We start from the raw sequence: 27,739 nt of genomic DNA, 5'->3' as shown, positions 1-27,739 counted from the left end.
CAGTCAGTGTCTCATGTAGACGCAGCCACTAAGATAAAAAGAAATTATTTTTATAACTAAGCTGTATTTCTGAGCAGTGATAAGACATTCCATGAACTGTAGGCACATTTTGTGAGACTTACTGAACTTCTCAAAAGAAGGAATTTAAGGTCATTCACATTCTGACTTTGTGGCTCAGAAGATTACTTGAAATATGCCAAGGAGATTACCTGAGAAGTATAACTAAGTGATTATATAATTGTTCCTGTGTTTTGTAGGGCAATAATATTATTAAAACTAACTTACTTATGTGGTTACTAAGTAGAAAGAACTACATATTTCTTCACAACTACCTTAACTCTGACCCATACTAAATAGCATCTTTTCACCAGTAAGCTCACAATCTAAGTAAAAAATACATGCCAAACCCCTGTCTTAAATGCATAAAAATAAAGGCCTATTTCCTTGTTTTCTATAGTTATCTAACCACATCTCACTCTCCACTTATTAATAACCTAAGCAAACACTTAGTTTAGCATGAATATTCTCACTAATTACAAGGGGACTAATGTGATTAACGTTAAATACCTAAGTGGAACAAGATTTGAAGTTTCTTATAAACTGATGATGGTGATATTTAAGAAATAAAATATTATTGCTAATAATAATAATAATAATGATAATACTGTATATACTTTCTAACAAGGTTGTTTGGGTGAATCTGATATCTTTTATTAGACCAACTTAAATAGTTGGAAACATTTTCCAACTATTTAAGTTGGTCTAATAAAAGATATCAGATTCACCCAAACAACCTTGTCTGCCTATATCCTTAGACCAACACGACTACAACCTACAACCCTGTATACTTTCTGAACCCTTTCTGGACCTTTCCTTTTCTACTGAAATCTGAGCATTTGTAGAGGGATACATTCTCAGCTGTTTTTCTCCCTTCCTCAGTCAGCTCTAGTATCTTTAAGTAGAATTATGTAACTTACATTAGCAGGTATATCATCTCCCATGCTGCCCTTAAAAATGCAATATCTAGACACAAGATGTAAGACAATTTTTTTCATATAGGTCCAACATGTAAGAAAATGCTATTTATGTTTCCTAGAGTATATGTATAGTTCAAAGTGACATAGAGTAGTAGTACTGAGAAGTTGGACTACCGCTTACTTATTTTCCAAACACACTGGGTGCTTCTATACATGCATTTACACTGGCACAAATTTACTCTGGTGTAAGCTACTCTGGAGTAAGGGGTTTTGGACAGGTGTCTACACATAATGGATTAGGGAGAAGATTTGTACCCAGTTCCATGAAGCCCTGCAATGGGCCCCTGCCACCACCAGAGTGAGCTCCAGGCCCCTCCTGGCTGCTAGCCCAGGGGCTGTCAGGGAGCACCAAGCCAGAAGACAGCTGTCTCCTGGCCCTAGGGGGGCTGCCTGCTCCTGGGGCAGAGACAATGTCCCTCTGCCCCAGCAGCAGGGAGCTTCTGGACCTGGCTCCCCGATCAGGGGCACAGGGCTTGAAAAGAGCTGCAGGGGAAGAGCAGGTCCCAGCTCCCTGCCTCAATCCACCAGTGGGACAGCTAGCAACAAACTAGCTGCTAGTTGCCCCACTAGCAGATTGAGGCAGAGAGTTGAAACTTACCCCACCCCTGCAGCTCTTTCCAAGCCCCATGCCTTGATCACCCAATCAGGGCACAGGGCTGGGACCTGACCCTGACGAGGAAAATTCCCAGCCAGCCCTGGGCTGCGCAATAAAGTCTGCATGTGCAGCCTGGAGCTGGCTGAGAACTGCCTGGAACAGGACAATCCCCAGCCATCTCCAGGCTTCATGTACTTCCCTGTGCAGCCTGGGCTTAGCTGGAAACTGTCCCAGTCAGGGGCAGGTCCCGGCCAGCTCTGCGACTGTGGAGCTGGGGCAGGGAACAGACTCTCCTGCACCTGCCAGCAGGGAGCTCCCAGTGCCTGCTCTACAGTTGCAGGACTCAAGCTGAGAGCCCCTTATCTCCCAGCCCCCGACTCCTCTGTCACGATGGCAGAGTGGGAGCTGGAAGATAAGATTGTCTCAGTCCCCACTCCCTGATTGTGCTCTGGGAGCAAGGGGCTTGGAGCTCCCTGCTTCCAGGGCATGGGACATAGTCCCCACGTGGGCTCCTGTGGCAGGACTTTCCCCAGCAGCAGGCAGCTCCCAGGGGCAGGGAGCTATCTCCAGCCCCCTGAAGGACAGCTGACCAGGAACAGATATTACTCCTGGTCAGGCATCTACATGAGTGCTACGGCACCATTACTAATCCTGAGTAAATTTGCTACTTGCATTTCCAGGTAGTAAATTTACTCAGAATTACGGAGGTTTATTCGAAGTATGCATGTGCACATGTAGAAGCACATTGTTTGTTTTGCAGTAAACTATACTAATGCAAAGTTAAGCATCTCGTGTAGGCACGCCCACTCAGTTCATATCTTGAAAAAATACTGTGTGAATTTTAATGACCAAAACTGGTTAGGTTCTCTACATTGCATCTCATTCGAAGACAGCAACCTTTACGAGTAGATTACACACAAAACAATGCTGGGATAGTGAGTCAGTGCATCTCAATTATGTTATCTTCTGAGTGATCTCTTCTGTAATACCCAGGCCCAGGCAAATGCTAGTCCAACCTAGTTTAATGTAGGAGACCTGATGAAATCACTACAAGTAAATATTGAGGACAATGCCTATCAGATTCTAAACATGTGAAAATAGAATATACCCATTTTTTCCTACAAGAGTTGATAACTTCTATTTAATCAAAAATGAGTTACTTAAGTTCTTGTTTGAATTAGAACCAAAAGCTAGCAATAAACTTTGCTGAATGAAGCAGGTCAGGTGTGTATCTATGTGTTACCCCCTTGATGGTGCGGAACATGGAGGGATGTGATGTCTCTGCTTTCCCCGCCCAAGTCCTGGGTCTGTCTCGGTGGGGAAAAGCATCCTGAGTAAGTCTGGCTGAGCAGGCAAGACAGAGTTTTCCCTGCCCAGCCAGACCTGCAGGTCTACCTGAGCAGAGAAAGCATGGCAGAGGTCAACCACAATAAATCAGCAGTCTATTAGCCCCTTTTGTCACACCACTGATTTTTCTGTCATGTGGCATAACAAAGGGTATCAATGTCTATTTGCTTAACATTTGTGCTGCCATAGAAGATTTTATGGAAGCACAAATGAAACGTCAGGTGACGTCTGTTTCCACCCTAAAATAAAAATCTGCTTATGAGGCTGAGGCCCTAAGCAAGAGATGTAATTAGCTTTTCAATGGTGTTTTCCAGGAATTCCATTAAGCAGGTAGTTCTTTGCAGAAAAAAGAAGCCATTATGAAATAATCTACTTTTCAGATAATCCCTCATTTTAACTTAGATATTTTGGATTTCCATTGTAGGGTCTGAATTCAAAGAAGCAATGCCAAAGACCTCTCAGCTTTGCAAAACAATACAAAGAATACACTGATCATAAATTCTCTTTTGGATGAGGGTATCCAAAAATAGGTAATGTTCTTATGTGTTTTACAGAACAATTGTTATGTTTGGATACCTTCATGCCCAGTGAAGTCAAGTGAAGCAAAACTGAGTTGCCAGGTATGTTACATCGTTCTTCTTCTTCTAGTTAAACTGCATATATAAACTGAAAATAAAACAGGAACTGCTGTGTGCATTTCATGGATACATGTGGAAAAGTATATAAAGTTGACATGTTCCAATGCGTAATTCCCTACCACTTAAGTCACAAGGCTGTATTGCTATAGATGGTACTGATGGGACCAATCCTGCCATTCTTAAAGCTGTTCTACTTTTTTCCTGGTAAAGGTCTAGTATTATCATCATACATTGTCCACACACACATACTGTATGGATTCTAGCACAATCCAAACCTTGTGTCAGTTGACTACCTCAGCCAGCAACATGAAGGCTCAATCTACATTCAGTTGTCAACCCAGTGCCTGGAAAACATTGTATTACTTGTGTCAGTACAAACAGTAATCCAGTTACAACCCCACCGGGCCCCTGTTCCTGCAGCAAACAATTCCTATCACAAACTGGATATCTGCTGTCCAGAGGGTTACAGTACCCATTTAGGAGGGGAAAGCCACTTTCCTTTTGAAAGTAACAAGTGTAACAGAAATTTCTCTTTTCCTGATAGCCCAGATTTGTGAGGTACGTAGTCTCATGTAGAGAGATAGACAACCATTTAAATCTTAGGCTCCTAACTGGAGGAGAATCATATCTTTGGGATTCCCAATAGGGGGTGTTAGACCAGCCCAGGAAAAAGAGCACAATACAGCCACCAGGTCTGGTGACTTTATTGTTCTGAGAAGGGACCCAAAACTAAAACTAAACATGTTGTCTGGGGAGACACACAGGCTAGGGACAGACATTCAAAAAGCCTGAGCCTGAATTGATTCAATCTTTACAGGTTAGTCTAACCTGGTTGGCTGAACCGGTTTGTAACCACACAGACATCCCTTTTGCACTGAAAAAATGCTGGCACATGCCTGCAGTGGCTCAGGCTAGAAGCTGGGGGGCACTAAAACAGCCCTCCCTTCCCTTCCACAGCCTGAGCTGAGGGGGGCATGGGCAGTTCCTAGCAGGATGCTCTGATTAGGGAGGGCATCCTCCCTAGTCCCTCCCCCCCCCGCCCCGCCTTGATAACAGAGCATTTATCAGCTTGGTTATCAGCATTTAGCACCCCATAAGAAAACACAGCCTTGCTCAGAAACAAAGCCTTGCTCATTAGTTCAAGCTCTTCTTAACAGCTTTTTTCCAAAGGAAGGAATGCAAGGACATTACCAGCTGACCTGGTGATTAGCTCCAAAAAGCCCTAAGCTGATACTGTCCTGTCTACCTGTTCCAATGAAATTGGAGACATACACACAGACACCTCTCAGCATTAGCTAGCATACCACATGCTGGCTATGGCCCATGCTGTGGAGAGAGGAGGAAGGTTCTCTGCTTGAGCAGTGGTGGGGTGGGAGGGAGCATGGGGAAGCTGGGGAGACCCTGCTGTGTCTGCAAGTCTCTGCCAGACCTGCAGCCAGGGAGCAGAAGGGAGGGGCCAGCCCTGCAGTGGAGCAGAGAGCCCCGCCCAGTCCAGAGAACATGTGGGGATGCTGGGGGAGTCTGGTTTAACTGAAACCAGGAGGGGGTCTGAGACAGACATTGCATAAACTGTTTGGCACAAATCAGTTAAGTCTGATACTACATTCAGCCAGGTTTATCTCAAACCAGTTTCAGCCATTTTCAGACTGGTTTATGTGCACAGAATGTCTATTCTGTTACAGGTTTAAACCAGTTTCTGATCATTTAAACCAGTTTATGTGTAATGTTTGTCCCTAGCCACAATGTTAAAGCATTTTATTTATAGGTCTAGGCATATCACAGATTTTCATACCCACTTAGGATAATGCAGTGAGGGTACCATGGTGGTAGTACCACAGGAAAGAGATAAAAAAGGACTGTCCCCCATCCAATGTGGTAAGGCATCATATGCTAAATGCAGTGGAAATAAGGCAAAGTGCATAAAAATATCAACTGATGTCATAAATCTCTTTCCTTCTTTAAATATATGTTCTCATGCTCTAGTTCAAGTCCTTTCCTTTTGTGCTTGTGATAGTTCATGGAAAGGTACCAATGCTGTTGCTAAATAAGGCAGAAATGTATTATGACAGTAAAGTAATCCTAAAAAGGAATGTAATTGTGCAACATTTTCTGGTGGTGATGTTTGAAGGACTGCTGTCTCTTTCTCTGGTGATTTCCTTAAACATGGAGCATCAACAGTATGCCCAAGATATTCAGTGGGGTGTATGAAAAACTTACATTTGTCCCCAAGCACTTCCATGTCCATGTTTTTTTAGATGCTACAGGACAGCATCCAACTTCCAAAAATGGTATTCATCATCATTCCCTGTAACTAGGATATCATCCAAAAAGCACTGCACTCCTTTCAAGCCTTCTAATGCTTCATCAATGTCTTCTAAATTTGATCACTGTGTGTTACTGCAACAAACCAATCTTGTAAGGCACCACAACTCCTGTCTAAACTTTCAGTGCTCTGACAACTTCTTTAAAAGAGCCACAAACTGTGACTTCCTACTCTCTGAGTTTCCTGGTGGAACTGGTAGCATTCTACAATCACTGATGGAATCATGGAGATGTCCACACTTGAGCTTCCTCTGCTTATACTGTGCATACACCTTTGTTTAGTACCAGTTTGCTACTCAAATTGATCTTGTCCACTTTCCTGCTGTTTTTACAGGTCTAACCATATGCTTGTCTGAAGATGGATAATACAAAAGAAGATCTCCTCCTCATCACTAAAAATATTATATCTTTCTGACTCCACAGTGCTGAGGTTTAGACTAGCCCAGCAAAACACAGCTGTGAAGGTTTGTGACTATTGTTCTGAGCAGGGATCCAAACTGAAAGAAAACATGGTACATAATCAGGCATACAATTTTACATCTTACACTGCATAGCAAGAATGACAGAGATCTTGGATCCCCTCAGCCTATGGACAGAAGAGTTTGTGCAAACCTAACCAAAGGATAACTATAGGAACACGGATGTTTAGGAAGATATTGAAAAGGCATCCAGACCAATGGCAGAGGGGACAAAAAAAAAACATTATTGGCAAAAGTGAAGGGTCTGCTACAGGCCTAGCACATGGCAAAAGAGCAACAAAGAAAGTCGGGAGGCACAAGACCTTCTATGGAGGTCTGTAAGCCATGCTTGGGAAGGACCCCACCTCTACCCACAATTTCTTACTGTAGACACCTCATGGAAAGCAGAAGATGCAATTTTCATGCCCACAAACAGGAAGAGAAGGAGGCGGCAGATGCTGATGTTCATCTAGGCTCCACTTCAGAAAGCCAAGCATTTTTTAAGTGCATAAGGACTGGAGCCAGGATCAGAAGAATCGAAACAAAAGAATGGAGATAGGGAAGAGGAGCTCAGATAAAAGTAATACTGCCTGGTGTTTTAAATTCAAGGTTTCTTCTTTTTTTCTGATGAGCCCCATTTAAAAATGGTGCCCTTTCCACTGCCTGAGGACAAATGAACAGGTCTTCAAAAGATGCTGCTTTATTTTACAAATATGTACTAGTAGTAAAATAAGATAAAATTAGAACCAACGGGTAGAATTTTAATTGTGAAAGCCATTTTATTCCAAACAAATTAAAAACAAATGACCTGCACACCAGAGCATAGTAAGCAAACAACTCTTAAAAGCTTTCAAGTGTCTATTTAGCTTAAGGCTGTGTGTTGCCCAATGACTTTTTATTTATTTATTTATTTTTCAGAGAAAGCTTTGCAAAGGTGTGAACATGTTAAAGCCAGGTCTGACCACTCACGTAGGTTCCTAGCCAAGATACAGGACCTCCATCTAACTCACGAGGTGCATAGCCCCACCAGGGGAGACACCTTGTTGGACCTGGTGCTGGCCACAGGCAACAACCTCATAAGGGGGCTGTGGGTGCTCGACTACCTGGGCAACAGCGATCATCGCCTGCTGGAATTCACCATCCAGCGCAAGATGGCAAAAGCCTGCAGCAAGGCAGCAGTCCTGGACTTCAAGAGGGTGGATTTCAATGAGGTAAGAAGAATAGTTGGGGAAGTACTGAGGTCCCGGAGGGGAGGGGAGGGGAGTCGGGTGTCCAAGAAGAGTGGTCGTTCCTTAAGTAGACGATCCTCCATGCCCAAAGGGAGGTAATCCCAACAAGGATCAAAGGGGGCAAGAGGGCGCAAAAGCCCCCATGGCTCACCAAAAGCATATGGGAACGTCTCCTAGCTAAAAGGGAAGTGTACACCCAATGGAAGGGAGGGGCTATCACCAGGGAGGACTATACCTCGGTTGCTCGGGGCTGGAGAGGGGCGGTCAGGAAGGCTAAGGAGGAGATGGAACTAGGACTAGCTACCCGGATCAAGGACAACAAGAAGTCCTTTTTTAAATACATAGGGGGCAAAAAGAAGGTACCGGGTAACATGGGGCCTCTGCAAGACACGCTAGGAAATCTGGTTGTCGCACCAGATCACAAGGCTAACTTATTTAACGATTTCTTTGCCTCCATTTTCCTGAGCAGGGAGCAGATCAGCCCGTCCACCGGGACCCCCTCAGGCCCCAGGGGAGGCGCACCCAGGCCTCAGGTCAGTGAGGATCTAGTCAGGGAACTTCTGGAGGGACTGGATGCATTTAAATCAGCTGGTTCTGATGACCTCCACCCCAGAGCGCTGAGGGAATTAGCAGAGGTCATTGCGGGACCCCTGGCACGGCTTTACAAGCACTTGTGGTGCTCTGGTGTGTTTCCAGAGGCCTGGAAAAGGGCCAATGTGGTTGCCATTTTCAAAAAAGGGAGGAAGGAGGACCCAGGAAACTATAGGCCAGTTAGTCTTACCTCGATCCTGAGTAAGATTTTTCAGAGAATTATCCTGGCGCATGTCCATGAGGGGCCAGCAGGGGAGGTTATGCTTAGGGGCAACCAACATGGGTTCATTAGAGGCAGGTCCTGTCAGACCAACCTCGTGGCCTTCTATGACCAGGTCACAAAATCCTTAGATGCAGGGGTAGCAGTGGACGTAGTCTTTCTGGACTTCAGGAAGGCCTTCGACACTGTCTCTCACCCCATTCTCATTAAAAAACTAGGGGACTATGGCATTGACACCTACACAGTCAGATGGGTCACTAACTGGCTGGAGGGCCACACCCAGAGAGTGGTGGTGGATGGGTCATTTTCAACCTGGAGGGATGTGGACAGTGGGGTCCCCCAGGGCTCGGTCCTCAGGCCCGCACTGTTCAACATCTTCATCAGTGACTTGGACGAGGGAGTAAAAAGCACCCTTTTCAAATTTGCTGCTGACACTAAGATGTGGGGGATGTGGGCACACTAGAAGGGAGGAATAGGCTGCAATTGGACCTAGACAGGTTACAGGGGTGGGCAGATGAGAACAGGATAGGTTTCAACACTGACAAGTGCAAGGTGCTTCACCTAGGGAGGAAGAACCAGCAGCACACATACAGGTTGGGGAACTCCCTTCTTATCAGTGCAGAGGCAGAAAAGGACCTTGGAATCATTATTGATGCCAAAATGAACATGGACCAACAGTGTGGGGACGCGGTCAGGAAGGCCAACCACACCTTGTCATGCATCCACAGATGCATCTCAAGCAGCTCCAAGGAGGTGATCCTCCCCCTCTATGCGGCACTGGTCAGGCCACAGTTGAAGTACTACATCCAGTTCTGGGCGCCACACTTTAGGAGGGATGTGGACAGCATGGAGAGGGATTGTTAGGGTCCAAAGGAGGGCCACCCACATAATCAGAAGGCAGCAGGGCAGGCCCTACAAGGAGAGGCTAAGGGACCTGAACCTGTTCAGCCTCCACAAGAGAAGGCTGAGAGGGGATCTAGTGGCCTGTTACAAACTAGTCAGAGGAGACCAGCAGGCAATGGGAGAGTCCCTGTTCCCCAGAGCACTACCAGGAGTGACTAGAAATAATGGTCACAAGCTGGCAGAGGGTAGATTTAGACTAGACATCAGGAGGCGCTACTTCACAGTCAGGGCGGCTAAGACCTGGAACCAACTTTCAAGCGAAGTGGTGCTGGCTCCTACCCTGGGGGTCTTTAAGAGGAGGCTAGATGAACACCTAGTGATGATGAGTACTTTTTCCTGCCATGGCAGGGGGTCAGACTTGATGATCTGCTCAGGTCCCTTCCGACCCTACCAACTATGAAACTATAAAACAGTATCCCAGATGAAACCCAAATGGATCACACTGAGGTATGGGTGGCTGACATAGGTACAGGTGGCATTCTTGGATCGGGACCTATCCTTTTTATCCTTGTGGACAAGCCCTGAAGTATATTCTAACAGATACTCTTAGATCCATTATAAGTTTTCTAAGTACAGCCCTCTTTTTTCTCCCACCACAATAAGATATTCTCCCATCCCATGTTCAACCAACACCAGTTCTATAAACACCAGCCATCACATAGGTCAAAATGACCCTAAGCTGCCTGCAGCATCTACCTTCTCTGCATCTTTTCCACCCTCAACAGCTATATATTTGTTATAAGCACTAAACACCTCTAATGAGGTTACACAGTTCACCGCAGTGAATGAGATTACACAATTCACCACCATTTATGGTAGTGAGCTTACTGAAGCCCCACGCAATGTACCACAACTGCAGCCCACAGCAGTCCAGAAAGTCTGGTCCTTTAAATAAGTTCTTCAAAAAATTTCAAAAGTTCTGACTAAAGAAACATAAAGGAACTGATACGCCCTCTGAGCTTCCCAATTACGCTGGGGTGGCACACAGAAAGCATGGGGATTGGAGGGACAACACATGGGAAACAACAGAGGAGGTAAATGCAGTCAACTTCCTTCATAGCCCAGAGACAATACCATATTCAGAGACCTTTAAACCTCTCCCACACCAAGGCACCTGAATTTTAACCACCCTAAACCCATTTCCATGGAACACAAGAAAAACAATGATCATACATATGCAAACATTTGAGTATTTTGGCTCTGTACATAGTCCTCAATAGCCAAAAAGTGCACTTTTACTATTTTCCACCCTCAGCTGAACATCTTCCCAAAAGTTTCTAGTAACTACCTTTGTGTCTAGCTGTTCAGATTGTGCAGGCAGTCTGTCCATTCCCACCTGAAACCCAGCTAGCAATCTGTCTCTCTTAGCTTCACAAACTTTGTACAATGCACAGCATGCAGCAGCAATAGGTATATGACTCCCCTAACCCCAGCCAAATCACAGAATTATCATCAGTCCCCCTTCAAATGACCAAAAGCACATAAGGCAAGTATCTACCTGAGTCAGAAATGAATCTCTTTGGTCCTGTGGTGTCCAGTATAAGACTAAATGAACTGGGACAGCACAGAGTAGGATCCTTTAGAGTTCTTACTGGCATTTCAACATTATTAATATGAACACGTATTTGGGAAAGAATATCCCCACTTCATCTGTGCTCCTAAAGAGGCAAGCATCATGCATTTACTCCAGCCAGCCAAAATTAATGCAACTGAAATATTTCAAGTGATCCACTAGGACCTGCATCACCACAGAAGAAGTAAATCTATTAACACACATTTGAGTAAGGTAGGAGGGAGGAACAGAACTGGAAATATATATCTGATCTATTGGCTTACTCCAGTTTGGGAAGCTCATTGTTTTAAAGCCCTCCTGCACATTGCCTAGTCACCATTCTTCACAGCAGGATACACTTTACACAACTGTATGACAACTGCCCCTGCCCTGAATTTTCCAGCTCTGAACTAGTTTCCCCCTGTTGTAAATAGTACAATACAGGGTCATATCAGTGGTCCATCTAGCCTGGTATCCTGTCTACAACAGTGACAAATAGTAGATACTTCAAAGGAAAAGGATATGAATAGGTGGGTATGACTAGAGTGATTCATCTCCCATCATATACTCCCTGGCATCAACCAACATTGGTTTCAAGATATGAGAAGATACATCCCTGATTTAATATTTAATAGCTCCAAATGACCTGTCCTCTATGAATTTGTCCAATCTCTGATGGAATCTGGCTATACTATCTGCCTTTACACCCTCCTATGACAATTAACTTAACTACATACTGGACTTTTCTACACAAGAAGTTTACTATGGCATAGACTAATTAGCGCCACAGTAAACATTGTGCATCTACATGTGCACCCCTCTTAGGCTGGAGTAAATTAACTACCTCTGCAGCAGGAGTTAACTATTCTGCTACAAAGTTTTTTTTACTCCACAGCAGCAGATGTGTAGATATTGCCCCTGTTTAGCTGGGGCACAAGGGCATGCCAGCACCCTTGTGCCCCAGCCAACCCCTCTGCAGCATGTTGAGCTGGTGGGGAGCAGCCATAGGCTGGCAGGCTGATTCCCAGACCCCCCTGCCAGCCAGGGCTGCCCCAACCCACCACAATTTGCTGTGATCCCCAGTGCACATTCAAATGGTACACCCAGGATCAATAAGCTCTGGAATGTATTGCTTCACATTAATTGCACTTGTAGATATGCCCACTGTGTAAAAAAGTACTTCCTCTTATTTGTTTTAAATCTGCCTCCTAATAATTTCAGTGTGTTCCCACTAGTTCTTGTATTCTCAGACATGGCGAATAAGTTCCCTAATCACCTTATCCACATCCTTCATGATTTTTAGACATCTATCACATTACATCCTCCTTCCTCTAGCCTTCTCTTTTCCAGACTTAAGAGCCTTTGCCTTTTATGTCTCGATTGGTACAGCAACTACTCCATACCTCTACTACCCTTCCCTAAGCTTTTTATAATTCCAATACATTAATTTAAGATATGGAGCCCAGAAGTGCACACAGTATTCAAGATGTGGGCATGCCACAAACTTATGCAGTGGCATAATGATATTTTCCATTCCATTCTTGATGATCCCTAACATTGTATTGGTTTTCTGGTCACCACTGCACACTGAGATAACATTTTTAGAGATCTACAAGGACTCTAATAGCACTCAGAGGGCACACTTTTTATTAATGCACCTGAATAAACTCTAGTGAATTTCACACCAGAGTCAGCTGTTTCCTGGAAGCAGCATCTTCATGTGCATCTGGGACCACATCAATTTAAGCCAGAGTGGAGCAGCCCCAGGGTACCAGGGAGTACAGGGGTCAGCCCCAGGCTCCAGGTGGTGGCAGCAGGCAGCAGGGGTGGGGGAGGTTGGCTGGGGCACAAGGGTGCTACAGTGTGGGGCTAGGGGCTAGCCCCTGCACTGTAGCATCCCAGCCCCAGTCACAGTTTACACATACGTTTTTGTGCATGTAATTACTCCACTTAGGATAGTACTTGTCTCAGGTAGTACTAGCCTATAGCAGAGTTAATTAGTTTACTGCATCCTAAAACAGGCACATGTGTAGACTGTGATGCTTTACTTCAAGCTAATTAGTCAACTCAGCAGTAAAGCGCACATGTAGATGCACCCATCAACTCCAAGCTTCCCTAGCATGATTCCGCCACATGCTTTCCCACTGCCAAAGCCATCATGGTGCTTCAGCACCAGAAGATTGGAGTGCATTCAGCACATGATTTCAGGAACTTGGCATTTGTCATTCAGAAGATCTGCAGCCACTGGTATGATCCTTTCACTGTACGTTACAGTGCAATTCCATCACTCAGTACTCATTTGTCAAGCCCAGCTACGCAACTCCAGGATGTTCTATTTGCCACTGAATACCTGCAACAGCTAATATTCTTATACACTCTCTGAATTATCCACTCGTTCTTCTCAAAAATTCCTCCATCAGACAACTAGTTGTTATTGTGGTCATGGTAGTCTGAATCCTGAAAATGCACTGTCTGTCTTTAAGAAAGACAGAAATAAATATCTTTGGTTAAATGTGGAATGATATAGAAAACATTATGGAAAAAGAAAAGACTTCAATCAACATAATTTCTTTAATGTTCTACCAGCATCCCACAGTGCGCTGCAGAAATGTCACCATAGCCTATGCTGTTGCAAGGTGATGCAGGGATGTTATAATGCCTACTTGTTCTAGATATGGTGAGGACATATATCATGTGTGTACACAAATGCACACATTCTAGTAACATAGCAGTGTGGACAGTTGTAAGCTGAAAAAACTCAGGATAGCACAGCTTTCTAATGAAGACATGGTCATACTTACAGTGGAATTAATTCAAAGCAATAAACTCCAGAGCAGTTTGAGTCAGAGTAAACTACTCCTGGGCACAATGTCTACACGTGTGCCCAGGACAGCAGCAATTTGAGGCATGGAGGAGCAGTTTACACTAGAGCTATTCATGCCCTGCTCTGCCCTGGGCTCTGGGTGGCAGCATTGAGCAACAGAGGAGCAGGCTGGGGCACAAGGATGCTGAAAGTGTGGGACCATGTGGCTAGGCGGCAGGCAAGAGTCTGGACCACTGCTGGCTGAGCCGACCAGACACAATGTATACCCACAGACAGCATCTACACATGCATTTAATCGCAGTAAATCACTGCATAAGCTAGTACAGTCCCTGATAGTTCTATTTTAGTAAATTAGTTTATTGTGGCCTAATACCATCACACGTGTAGACAGTGACGCTTTACTCTGCAGCTAATTAGTCTACTCCGCAGTAAAGCACACATGTAGATGCAGCCACTGAATAACAGCTTACTCTGCAATTAGCCCCAATGGCTTTAGTAGGATTTATTGAGGAATAATATTTTATTCTATGTGGGCAAGGGTGGCAGAATGAGATACAATATAAATGACAACCAGCAGGCACAGCAGCAGATAGCACAGGAAGGTATTGCATTACAATTACTCATGATAATAAACACTAAGCACAGGAATAAGTGACCTCCAGACCTTGCTTCTTTCTACAGAGATAAAAGCAACCCCACACCTCTACAGCACTATATAAATTATAATAAATAAAAGGTGAAGAAGCTCAGCAAAGTTTCTGCCTGCTGGTTAGAAATACAACCACTGCATCCCCAGTCGGTTTTGTAGAGAAAACACAGAAGACTTAAAGTCACTCCACTTTAAAAGTATGCTGGCTCCCACATCATTCCTTCTTTGAAGCTTCCACTCCAAAGGGGAATCAAAGAAGGCAGCATATTTTATAGTTGCAGGTCTAACTCTGTTCCTTTGAAAGCTTTTAAAAGGCACACACAGATTAGTAGTTTTAGAAAAGGGCTGCTTGGGAGTAGAACATCACCTGCAAACACTGCTGGAACAGCCTGAGGTAAAGCAGAGTAGGGCCTACAGAGGTGGAGAGGAACAGGCAATTTACCACTTACAAGATTAAAAGGTTGTTTGTGTTGTTATGCTACTAAAAAGTCTGTCAGTACTCACAAAGCTCTTTATGAGACAAAATTCAAGATGGGGCTGAGCCACAAGGCTTAGAACTAGCTTTCAAGTGTCTCAAGAGAGGCCCTAGATCTGAAGGCTTGGTTTAGTTTATTAAAAAAAAAACAGAAGCCATTTGCCAACTTTGAATCCCATCCATTGCACTGCAGCACAATCCAGATCTGATTGTTGATGTTCAAGGGAAGTCCAGAATCTGAACTCTTCCCTAGAAAAAAAATGGCAAAAACATCAATTTTGCACAAGAATTGAATCTTAACAGAATCAGTTTTCTCATTTGGAAGCACTAATTAGGGCAGTCACATCTGACAACGTCTGGACAACAGGACATTCCCAGCCAACATGCCCTCTTTTAAGAAATGAAATATTTTTCAAATAAAAAGTTGATTCTAAAACTATTTTAACTATGGATGATGTCAGGGCCATAAGCAGAAATGCCTAGATAACAGCATAGCCACTCTCATACACAAATCTGACCTATCTACTTCAGGATGTCAACAGAGCTTGACGCATCATGTTGTGAGTGGTTCTAAAAAGCTGTTTTTGAGAGTATAAATCAGGACTAAAATGCTTTAAAAAGTATCTGGGAATCTGGTATTGACCTATATCTTTTGGCATCTATGAAACACACATGGAAATACATATTCAGTGATTTCTAATGTACACGGGTTGTGAAATCCCCGCTTTTAATGAGAGTCATGTTAGAGACCATAGCCAATAGAGGTGATAAAAAATAGAAAAAGACTAAAGTACTACAGGTTCAAACTTGATGTGCAATCTGAGCTTTTGCCCTGACAATATCAAACATTAGCTCTTCAAGGCGCTGCGAAACCACAAAGGCTAATCACCTGACATCAGATATTAAAAACACCTTTTAACAGATGACCTACTTAGGAACATATTTATAGCCACAACACAAGGAAATTCTTTGTCTCAGATTCTTGTTGCAGAAATTAAGTCCAATGTTCATTATGATTTTCTGGCATGTAAAACCTGTTACATATTAAGGGATATATTTCACTTGAAGCATATTAGATCTTATCATTTTTTTAAGGTTACTCAATACATGGCTTTTGCTTTAATGGAAAATATGGGAGCCCTCCAATGGTCAAAAAAATAGTAAGACCTCTGTTGAGACATGGATGAAGGGCAATGAATAAAGCACAGTATTCATCATGTGTAAAATGGCAATCTCAATGAATTCAAAAAAGCCATGATAAGTTATACAAGCTGAGGATCTGATCCATAACACTTATACTGAACTAAGGGAGTGAAGGTTTTTTGGGGGTAAATGTGATATGTTTTATTAGACCAACTAAAAAAAAATTGGTTGGAAAAATTGTTCTTTAAAAGCTTTCAGACACAAACACCCTTCTTCAGGCATAGGGAGAGTCTGCTGTTGTTATGTGTTCTCCTGGATGGAATAGAAGCCAATATGCAAAGTGCAGGTCTGTGAAAATGCAAATGCCTGGCAGTGAGGATCAGAGGCGATGGGAGACAATAGGTGTAAAACAGGTGGGGCAGGGGGGAGGGAGGAATATTGACCTGGTGATAAAATGTAGCTGGTGAAATGCAGACAGGTTACCTGGGGTTATCAGAGGGCAGGCAGGTTATAATGTGCCATAAATCCAATGTCTATATTTAGTCCATGATTTTTTGTATCCAGCAGATTTATGATCTGAAGTTCGCAGGCTCATCTACAAAAGGTGTTCTGTAAATTCCCTTTGAGGATTAGTTTAGCACTGAGAGATTGGAGAGAGTGGCTGTCTTGTGAGAAGTGCACCCACAGGTAGTTGGGTATTTTTGTCTTTGATAGATTTTTGGTGTGCATTCATTCTGGTGTGCAGTTGTTGTTCAGTTTCTCCTACATATTTTCCATCAGGACATTTAGTGCACTAGATGAGATATATTCTATTTCTGGAGGTGCAGGTGTAAGATCCAGGAATGGTGATGGCTTTGTTGTGGGGTGTAGTTAGTGTAGGAGTGGTACAGATATGTTGGCAGGTTTTACATTTCTTGTCCTGGCATGGTCTGGTTCCCAGGACAAGAAATGTAAAACCTGCCAACATATCCCACAACCTGCCAACCACTCCCACAATAAAATATGATGGAGAAATATGTAGAAGCCAAACGACAACTGTGTACCAGAATGAATGCACACCAAAAATCTATCAAAGGCAAGAATGTGCAATTCCCTGTGGGGGCACACTTCTCACAAGACAACCACTCTCTCTCCAATCTCTCAATTCTAATCCTCAAAGGGAATTTGTAAAACACCTTTCATAGATGAGCCTATTAGTATTAGCATTAGTATTAGTGTTAGTATTCTTTTAGCTGATAAAGTTTTTTATGTTAAACTAACGTTTTTGTTCTTTGAGTACCTTTAGCTCTTACTAGTAGTTGATACCAGGCACAAGGCAAGCTGGAATCTATGAGATGAAACCACAGTCATGGAACAGCAAAATTAGGAGAGTAATGAAATGTAATTTCAATAGAATAAAATGCAGAGGCCACCTGCAGAATTAAATGGATTTATAAACTTGTATACGTGCTTTTAACTTGGAGACAACTGGGCAGTTCTTCCCAGGTGGTAGCAGTGCATTGGGCAGTGGCCACAGGGAGGATGACAGTAGCAGCCAAAAATTAGCAGTGGTGGCTGCTATTTTTGTGCGTCTCCTTAGTAGGCACCTAAGGCTCTTGCCACTCCCCTGTTCCTACCCTTTAGTTACACTACTTTTTTAACTCTTACTTTCTGTATCCACTCCAAGTGTGCTATAAGCCATTACTCACCCATGCTCTGTTTTTGATATTTGCTACATTCACTACAGCTCCAGTTGAGCTCATTTTACATTAATGTTGTATAAAAATAGATTGCCCCCAAATCTGTGCACAGGACGAGGGCAGCTGCAGGCCACTGCAGGCTGGGGCTGGGGCAGCACTGGGCTATTCCCGGCAGGATTGTTGGGCCAGGCTGAGCTGGGAGTGAGAGTTGGGGTAGGCTATGGCAAATTCTAGAGTGCCCCTCCCGTGGCCCCATTCCCAATGCCACTGCCGCCTGCCCTGAGTGCAGCCCAGTCCAGTCCCCCACCAGGAAGAGGCCGGAGCCACCCCAGTCCCAGCCTGCCCTGCCCCGTGCACACATCAGATCCAGGGGCACGTGCCTTCCCGGGGTGCATGCAGTGGCAGGAGTCCCCCCCCCCCCCCACATGCTGCCCACATGAGTTACTCATGGCTCTGTCCCGCCCTCTGCCCAGCTGTGCAGCGCCTGCCCTAGCCCCACTCCCTCCCTCACTGCAGGGCCCTATGGCAGCAGGGCTATGGGGGTGGGCTGCAGCCACTTCAGAATTCATGGAAGCCACTGCTGCCCGCCCCAAGCGCAGCCAGGCCCAACCCCTGCTGGGAAGAGCGCAGTGCCACCCCAGCCCTAGCCCACAGCTGCAGCCCGTCCTGCCCCACGCACAGATCTGGAGGCATGCCCCACCCTGGCTGGGCAGCCCCTGCCCCAGCCTCACTCCCTCCCCCACCAGTGGGGCAGCCCACCTCGTTCTGCATGCAGATCCGGGGGCACGCACCCCCATGCCTGCAGGGGGTTCATTCAGTGGCAGGAGCCACCCGCCCTCCCCACGCCCCCAGATGAGCCACTCACAGCTCTGTTCCACGTCCCACCCCAGCAATGCAGTGCCTGCCCCAACCCCACTCCCTCCCTCTGTGGGGGCCTCAATCTGCCCCACCCCTTAAAGGAAAAATACAAAGGGGTACAGGAGCTGAAATTCTCAGTCAGAAGGGGTACACTTATTTTAAAAGGTTGAAAACCCCTGAGCAAGACTATCATTTTTCAGGCCATTTCACAAAGACAAGACTTTCCCATTCTAAATACAGAAATCCAGAGAGCCGGATCCTCTTTGTAACTGAATAACTGAAAAATACAGAGCAATGACTGTAAAAAAGATGAGAGGGGTAATGGGGCCCTTTGTCAGGCAAATGGTCATTGGTGGTTATATGGGAGATGGAGATAAACTGTTTTCTGTGGCCACAGGGAACAGGACAAAGAGAGATGCTCTTAAATGGAACCAAAGGAAATTTAAGTGGGATATTAGGAAGAACTTTCTCACTATGAGTATGGTTAAGCATTGAAACAAGTTAGAGAGAGGTTGTAGAATCTCCATCCTTGGACTTTTTAAGAGCTGGTAAGACAAACACCTGAGTGAGGTGAGTTAGTCAGGACTGATCCTCCCATTAGCAGGTGGTTGGATTAGATGACCCCCTGATGTCCCTTCCAACCTTACTATTCTATGATTCTATTAATTTTATGGGGAAGCCTGTGCACCTTTTTTAACTGATTTAAAGAGTCAACACAAAAGCTAAACTGGCCTGTTAACTGTCCAAAAGAAGACCTCATCTTTTGCCTATTGAAAAAATGAAACAGTAAGGGACACACTTTGAAAAGACTAATGTTGTAAGAATACAAAAAAAAATGATGATGCTTAGTACCTAAACTGAAAGAGGACCCCCAAATACAAACCATAGCATATCAAAGAGGCAGAAGCAGAAGCATATTCTTTCATATTCCTTTCATGTAAACAAGTTTCCTGGTTTAGCATGACAAAACTGTCTTATTGGATATGATAAAACTGTATGATATTTGGTATGTTACTCTGTTTCTTGAATTTTCTAATGCACTACGTAACAGATAGGCCTCGATAAGCCTTGATAGGAAGTTTTAAAGTATTGTAAATTATAACTCACAATATAAAAGAGTAGCTCATCCTTGGATCTGGAACTTAATATAGTCATTAACTTGTAAGTACAGGTCTCAGGAATGAAATTAAAAGTAACTTTTTTTCATGATACAGAAAAATATGGAAGGGCATTATGTGTTTTGCAACATGCTTTATCACGTCAGAAGCTTATAAGCATCTTTTCATTTCTCTTTTTTTCTTGTCTTTGCTTCTGCTTCCTGACCTTCTTTTCCCCCACCTATGCCCTTCCCATTTTTCCCCAACTGTTTTTTCTCTTTTTTCCTTCTTTTAATTTGCCTCTCCTTTTTTTCTCTGCTCCTTTCCTAAATCTTCAATCACTTCTATATAATCAATCATTCTGATTTTGCATCTCTGGTTTGGAATAAAGCAGCAAAGAAAAATGAAGCAAACAAGTGGGGGGGCGGTTTCTCTCTCTCTGCCAGCACAGACAGGAATAGATGAAAAAGGAGTTGCAGGAAACTTCCCCAAGTAAATGTTTACATCCCCACTTGAACACACTATAGAATAATCCAGATCTCAAAAGTTTAGATGTAGAACCTAGCCTCCCCAAAGTTCAGAAATTCAAACTAGTCATCCAATTCAGGGCCATTTTTCACATTTAAGTGTTTTGGTGAAACACTTGTGGGATTTCTATGAAAAGAACAAATCTTCCAGATTTAAACTAATTGTCCTAAAGTACACGGTTCTCCATCAGGACACAACAAGTTAATGATGGAATGATAAAGTCTTGAGCTTGTTAATGTTTTTATTTAATTGATTCAGTCTCATGGGTACAACCAATTACAAAAAAAAAAAAAAAAAACCATTAAAAATAGTGTGGATGAGTTAACAGGGAATGAGGGCTTACCCCGTATTATCTACTCCATCTTATTGGCCATCTGCTAACTCTTATCCCATCACAGCTAGGGACAGAAGTTGCACATAAAGGGCACATCCAGATGAGCACGCATGTGTGCTCTGTGGTACCTCAAAGGTTTTTGAGGCATTGCAAAATGTACACAGCACACATCAAAAGGTTCTCCACACTGCAGCATGGAGCCAAGATTAGATAGCAGGAAATCCCGGTACCTAAAAAAATGCTCCAAAAAATAATGGGGTGGCACATGTGGCTGCAGTGTGTACCACTCAAAACTGGAGCCTGGCCAGCCAGAGGCAAACACTGACTAAAGGCTAGGCCCTGGGTGCCTAGATCGCCACCACTGCAGCCCTGAAAGGCCCCCAGAACCTCACCTAAGGCTGCTGGAGCCAGCCCAGCTGCTGGCTACAGCCTTTCCCTACCCCACCAACAGCAATCTGCTGCATGCCAAAGCACATGTGCAGGGGCATTCCCTGGGGACAAGTAGCAGCAGTACAACTTTGTGCCACTGCTATTTATCCCTTGGAAAATGCACAAGTGCACTCATCTGGACACACCCAAACTGGTTTAAGTGATCAGCTTTGGCCACCAAACACTGAATGTCAGTTCAGTCCATTATCGGCCCGACCTATGCAGCATAGAAAAACCTGCAAAGAGTGAATTGATTCTGCCTCAGGCTTTTTGAACCTCTGCACTTAGTCCATGAGTGGAAACTGTTTATCTGAGGGCTAAATAGCTCTGATTTAGCTTGGGAGTAAGTGTGGGCAAATGGACAGTAAAGCCATATTGCAGTCTTGCTCATCACCTGACAAAAACTAACACCTAATTTTTAACATTGCTTCCATTATTTCTATTAATATTTTAACCCAATGTGTTGATTCATGCTCCACTCCCTCCTGAATCCATCTGTACTTCCACAAAAGAGCTGAGAAATCACTATATCATCATCTGAATCATAGATCATCATATCTATATGAAGGAAGGAGAGTGGAAGTTATTTTCATCTTGTTGGTCATTGAACCTGAAAACTCAACACATTAACCAAGCTCATTTACCATAAATTCTCATAAATTGTCATATGTTTCCTTTAGAAACATACTATTACCAGTGTTCTCACTGAACCTTATGGTGAAAATAGGATGTGGATAGATTGTTATATTGTTCAAGCTGATGTATAACTATGTCTTTAAATTAAGGAACTGATGCAAATTAAACCAGAGAAAAGCATTCCCACACACACAGACACACAAAATAATCCTATGACCACCTAGCCTACTCTTAATATAGCTGCTAAATAATAAATAAATAAATATAACAACATGCATAGGCTATTATGTGACACTTTTTATGTATATAACAAAGTAAACTCAAATAGTATAAATAAAAGCAATGATCGGTGAACACTTTGTACACAAGATTAGACTGGGAAGTGATGGACACGAACAGAAACTGCTACCGGGTAATACTTCAAGCCAGTGGTTGTCAACTGGCAGTACGTGTACCCCTAGGGGTACTTAAAAGAAAACAGTGGAGAAAGGCACTATACAGCCAGGGAGGGGTGGGGGATGGAGCCACAAATGGATCATCCGGGGGGTGCCTGGTACAGGGAAGGTGAGGCAGCTCCTGCCACTGCATGCACCCTAGGAGGGCAGGGGGGGGCATGCCCCGAGATTTGCACATAGGGCAAGGGCAAGTTGCGGGCCACTACAGGCCCTAGTAGGGCCGGGGAAGCGCCAAGTTGCTCCTGGTGGGGGTGTTGGGCCGGGCTGCACTGGGAGCAGAGGTTGGGGGGGACTGTGGTGAATTCTGGAGTGGTTGCAGCCCCTCCTGCAGCCCTCCCCCCCCCCCCCCCAGCACCACTGCTGCCCACCTCAAGCGCAGCCCAGCCCCCCGCTGGGAAGAGCGCAGCACTGTCCTGGCCCCAGCCTGTCCTGCCTTGTGCACAGATCCAGAGGCACATGCCCCCCATCCCTCCCAGGGTGCGTGCAGCGGCGGGAGCTGCCCCCCCCGACAACCCGTGGACGAGCCACTCACAGCTCCATCCCATGCTCTGCCCAGCTTGCAGGGCCTGCTCCAGCCCAAGCCCCAGCCCCACTCCTTCCCTCACTGCAGGAGCCTAAGGGAGCAGGGCTACAAGGGGGAGGGGCTTCAGTCACTCCAGAATTCATTGTAGTCCCCCCAATCCCTCCTCTCCCAGTGCCACAGCTACCCACCCCAAGCACAGCCTAGCCTAGCACCCACTGGGAAGAGCCCAGTGCCACCCCAGCCCCAACCCGCAGCCGCAGTCACAGCCCACCCTGCCCCATGTGCACATCCAGGGGCACACACCCTCCATGCCTTCCCGGGGGTGCACATAGTGGCGGGAGCCACCCCAGCCCCACTCCCTACCCCACCACTGGGGCAGTCCACCTCACCCCATGCACAGATCCAGGGACACACACCCCAATGCCTTCTGGGGTGCACACAGTGGTGGGAGCCATCCCCCCTCCCCCATACTAGGGGATCTAGCTGGGATCGTCTAGACCCAGCACTCTTTCCTGCTTATGCAGGGGGTCGGACTCAATGATCTATTGAGGTCCCTTCTGACCCTAACATCTATGAATCTATACCCCAGACAAGGCATTCGCAGCTCCATTCCACATCCCGTCCCGGCTGTGCAGCACCGGCCCCAGCCCCACTCCCTTCCTCAACATGGGGGCTTCAATCTGCACCCCACCCCCTGTTTAAAACAAGAAAAAAATATAAAGGGGTATAGGAGCTGAAACTCTGTCAGAAGGGGTGCACTCTAAGGGGTACACTTAAAAAAAGTTAAAAACCCCTGCTTTAAGCCAACAAAATTTAATGTCCAAACTGGATTTTGTCTGTCATTACAGTATACCTTTGTGAAACAAATATATCTTTGTGAAAAAGTATTATGAGATATTTAATGAAATTAAATCATTAGGACCTTGAGTGTAGGTCTCCTGCACCAGCTACAAAGGGGCGCCAGTACAATAGCCCTGCCAGCATGCAAATGAAAATGGTTTTTCACCGCAAGTTCAAAGTAACATTTTTGGCAATGGTTGTAATTCCAATGAGTGAATGTGATAATGAAATCTTAGTCAAGGTCCTCCTGAGTGTAGTGGTCCTTAAGGCTAGCACAATAAAGGCCAACCAATTTTGCAGTTGACAGCACACGAAGGAGCTAGCATCACACGTTTCTTTCTTTTGCTGACCCATGTAGAGCTGGGTCAGCTCAGGGCAGCCAACTGACCCAGAATATAGATCAGTTTGACTCCAGAACAGACTCATGACTCTAGAGCTATTGCAAGTCTCTGCCAGCGCACCCCATTTACAACAGTGCCAAGGGATTAATTATTGGCCTTTTTTTTACCTATTAAAAGTAGGAAAAGGAGAGAAAATATAAAGTCAGCTGATTCATCTTGAAACAATCTTTAGTAGGACTGCATTATCTAGCTAGTTAAGATTGATCAGAAGCTTCAAAAATACACTGTATAATCTTCAAAATAACCTGAAGAATCCAACCCATCAAAAAGAACATAAGCACAAATTTCAAACATAGAAGTAGTCTCATTGACTTCAAGTGTAAAAGTTCAAAGTTGCACACAAACTAGTGTGCCTTCCTATATCAGGTTCCAAGTGAATAGTCTTCAGAAGGGCTTCCACTTACTGTTCATTTCAAGATGGGGAGGATAAGTGAATTATGCTTATGCATTACAAAATGAGAATCTGTCTTGGTCTAAACACTATGGAGATTTTAGATATAGTCAGATTCCCACTGACAGAATTGTACGGAACCAACAATAGGAAACACAAAATGATCTAAAGCTTTCCGTGTGCAAACCTGGACATGCATCCCTGCTGCCCAGACAACTTAGCAACGGACCTCAAATCCCCTCTAGGATACTGAGAGAGAGAGATGTTGGAAGAGTGAGCCCTTTCGTCCCTGCAGTCCAGCTGTGAAAACTGTCCAGAAATCCTACTACGATGGTTGTTTTAATCTTGTTCCAACCCCTTTGCTCCCAGCTGCATGCAGCCCAGAAAGCCTGTGTAACTTCATTAAGCTTCAGAAATCCTTTATTGTGCTTCCTACAGGGTTGTTGCAGCCCAGTGTTTTTCCTTTGAAGACACACATTAGAATCCCTTCTCTTTGCTGTTTTATTGCTTGAATAAAAGGCTTTCTTTGTCTGGGGCAAGTATTTTTACAACCATAAAGTCCCCCCCTCCCTTTTTTTTTTTTTGCAAAGCATCTTCACAGTTTATCAGCAATCATACTGACCTATGAGATTTGGTGCTATTAAACAAAACAAACTCTTGGTATGTTCTCAGAATACTCTGCAAGTCTCTTACATTCTCTTGAAAAAAAAAACATATACAGAGAAATTACTTGTCATTTTATTACCAATATCTGTTGTTCACTGCTCTGTAACCAAATGTCAAAAAAATAATTTCCCCCAAATACAAACCATAACGATGTGTGGCTAGTGCTTAGCAACACTAAACAGGAAAGGGGCCCTTGGGGCATCTAGTCCAGTGCTGTGCATTCAAAGGCATTCCTTTGCCCAAAGAATCCTTTCTGGAAGCTGTCCCTCACATCTACAAGGCACGGTAGTCAAAGTATCAAGAACATCCTATAACATACCATACGGAAAAGCAAGTGAGATGTAGACACTGGCAATGCCTTGACACTGAAACAACAGGGAAATAGTTGGTTATTATAGTCTCAGGTCCTCAAAGGTCCTTGAATAAAAGACCAGGTGCCATCCTGTGAAGTCAGTCAAAAATTCCTACAATCCAGACCAATCTGATTTATGAGAAAACTTCCTTTGAGAACCCAAATTTCATAATTGGTACAACCGTGAACATCAGAGCAAGATCTTGTAGCCAGATCCTGTTCTAAGCAACAAAAAGAACATCAGCTCATCCTATCCAAGAACCCCCAGCCTTAGTTGTAGCCAGCATCCCAGTGCTTCAAATGAAAGCAAACATCTCCCCCCAGATCAGTACCATTCATAAAAGGAAAAAATATCTTTCCTGTCCTCTACTTGTGATCAGCAAAAGTCCTGAAGCATGAGATTATCAGACATCTTCCACACTACAAGACAATTACAGTATTTATTTGAATATAAGATGACCCCAATATAAGACAATCCCCCCCCAAATAATTAGATTCTATATAAGAAAAAATGATAGGGTTTTTAAAATAATTTTCCAGGCATAAGAATCTAATTATTGGGGGTTTGCCTTGAATTTGTCCCCCTTCCTTTCGCTATAGCAGGAAAAATAAATCTTGGGGATCACATGGCCCCCTTCCCCTCTGTCCCTTCCCCAACTTCTTCCTCCTGTAGCTCCTTCCCCCCAACCCTTACTATCAGACCCTGCTCTCCCTGAGCACATGGAAGTAAGGAGTAAATTTGAAACACTGACTTTGAACTAAGCATGCCTGTAGCAATTTACATATGGGCAGATCACTATGGGTACCCATAAAATAAGTGCATCCAGAATTGATGTATTTTACCTTTTTAGAAACTGCAGCATTTTTAGCACGTGTATTCCATAAACATATTTTTAAGCAGCATTTTTGTATCTACTTATATATAGTACAAACAATGCCCAATATTAGTCCAAAGCCAAAAAGCTCATGATTTACCATACAGCTTATTAGGCTGGGACCCAGCAGAGTCGACAGCATTTCAAGCCATGGTGACCCCATAGGTCAGCATTGCACGGTATGTATGTGTACTCCAAATACCACCCCACTCCCCACAAAGGATCCACATGGTAATTAGCCTGCCACTCATGACTGGAACTGGGTGTTCTTTTCACAAATCCTGGGATCCTCCAAAAACTGATATGCAGATGAGGCACGGGGCAACCTGATCTGGCTCTACCTCATGGATGGCAGGGCCATGCTAATCATGCAGCAGGCTGAGAAAGGGGGTGGCAGAGAGATTCTGGGTAACCTGTTTAGAGCCATGTTCAGTGATGTCTCCCAGACACTGAAGGCTGGTAAAGAAACAAGAATCAATGAATATAGGAAAGGCACAGCTTAACTGTGGGAATGGAGAGGAAGTAAAAATGTATGTGTCCCAGGGACACCGAGGCTATAGGGAAACCCCAGCCCAAAACCAACGAAAAGGGAAGCACGTACTTACCCCTTGCAGGAGCCGAGGACAGTGTCACAACCAAATTAATCAGTGCCCATGTCACTAGCAAGAGATGCACACAGCAGTCAATTAAGGGTTAAAGAAATCTCTGTCCAGAAGTTCCTGAGAAAAAAAAAAAAATCCAAGCAAGAAACTTAAATTTATGCCCACGTCACTAGCAAGAAACGAAACTTAGGCGTGATTTATGATTGGTCAGAGTAAAAGGGGATAGCCCTGTCATAAATCCCTGCAACTGGTCAAGAAGCAAGCTCAAACCCCTCTCACGTATCGGACAGGAAACCTGACCCACTACCTTGTAACCTGATAGCAACCTAAGAGCACAAAGAACTGCTGCTTGCCAGATAATTAAAGATTCCATTTAGCAGTTCATCATTGGGTATCTCTGAGAGACACCTCTGTCTATAAATAGTTTAGCAACTTTCACCCAAGTCGGAGAAACTCTGAAAGACCTCTGCGGGAATCTCTTTGGAGAAACCTAGGATCATCATCAGAGTAAATTGACACTCTGATCAGCTGTCAATAGCTTCCCGTCAGCGTAATATTGACGTATCAAAGCCCTGCAGGCACGATAGCTCGTTCCCGGCACCACGTCTGTCATCATTAGCTATAACCCAAAACTATACGCTTGATCATAATCGTTGTATCGTTAGCTGTAACCTGAGACCATACGCTTAATTATAACCGCTATAACTGAAAAAACTGCAACGGAACAAAGGCTCAGCATGCGTCGCGCGTCACTATCTGGACGACGTAAGTAAACAATCTCCTGTAACCAACACGCATCTGTACCTGGTTAATTCCACCCCATCCATCACTACCCGCCTGTCAGGTAAAAGTTTTACTGCTCCGGTGGGGGGGGTCAGCAAGCAGCTGCCGGCGTTGCTCTGATCTCCGACATGGCATCACGAACAGGATCAAGGGAAAATGTAATGAAGATAGAATTAATTAAGAACTGTCCCTAGCGCAGTGGGGGGTGCCGCGTGGATAACGCGAATAAATTATGAACCCACATCGTTTATCACCAAGCAGACAGAGAGGAAACGGAATGCATCAGCGGCTACTTCTCACTAAAAGG

At 44.4% G+C, this 27,739-nt stretch overlaps 1 long non-coding RNA gene across 3 annotated transcripts in view; it reads right to left on the bottom strand.

Annotated features, from left to right (window-relative positions):
- The window catches only part of LOC109283669 (uncharacterized), a 119,176-nt gene extending 91,650 nt beyond the window's left edge, over nucleotides 1–27,526 (bottom strand). The window contains exons 1-2 of one of the 3 annotated variants that reach the window (XR_009459825.1): nucleotides 27,454–27,526; nucleotides 26,653–26,766 (exon numbers count right to left, since the gene is read on the bottom strand). This is a non-coding gene — a long non-coding RNA (uncharacterized LOC109283669). Of the gene's footprint in view, nucleotides 1–26,652; nucleotides 27,389–27,453 lie in introns of those variants that run through there. The other 2 variants (XR_009459824.1, XR_002090933.2) reach the window with 2 other exon arrangements.
- Between the last annotated feature and the right edge of the window lie 213 nt (nucleotides 27,527–27,739).

Source organism: Alligator mississippiensis, chromosome 2, assembly GCF_030867095.1.
Source record: "Alligator mississippiensis isolate rAllMis1 chromosome 2, rAllMis1, whole genome shotgun sequence".
Lineage (NCBI taxonomy): Eukaryota > Metazoa > Chordata > Crocodylia > Alligatoridae > Alligator > Alligator mississippiensis.
Note: the sequence above shows the minus strand (reverse complement) of the source record. Positions and strands in the feature narration are given on the sequence as shown.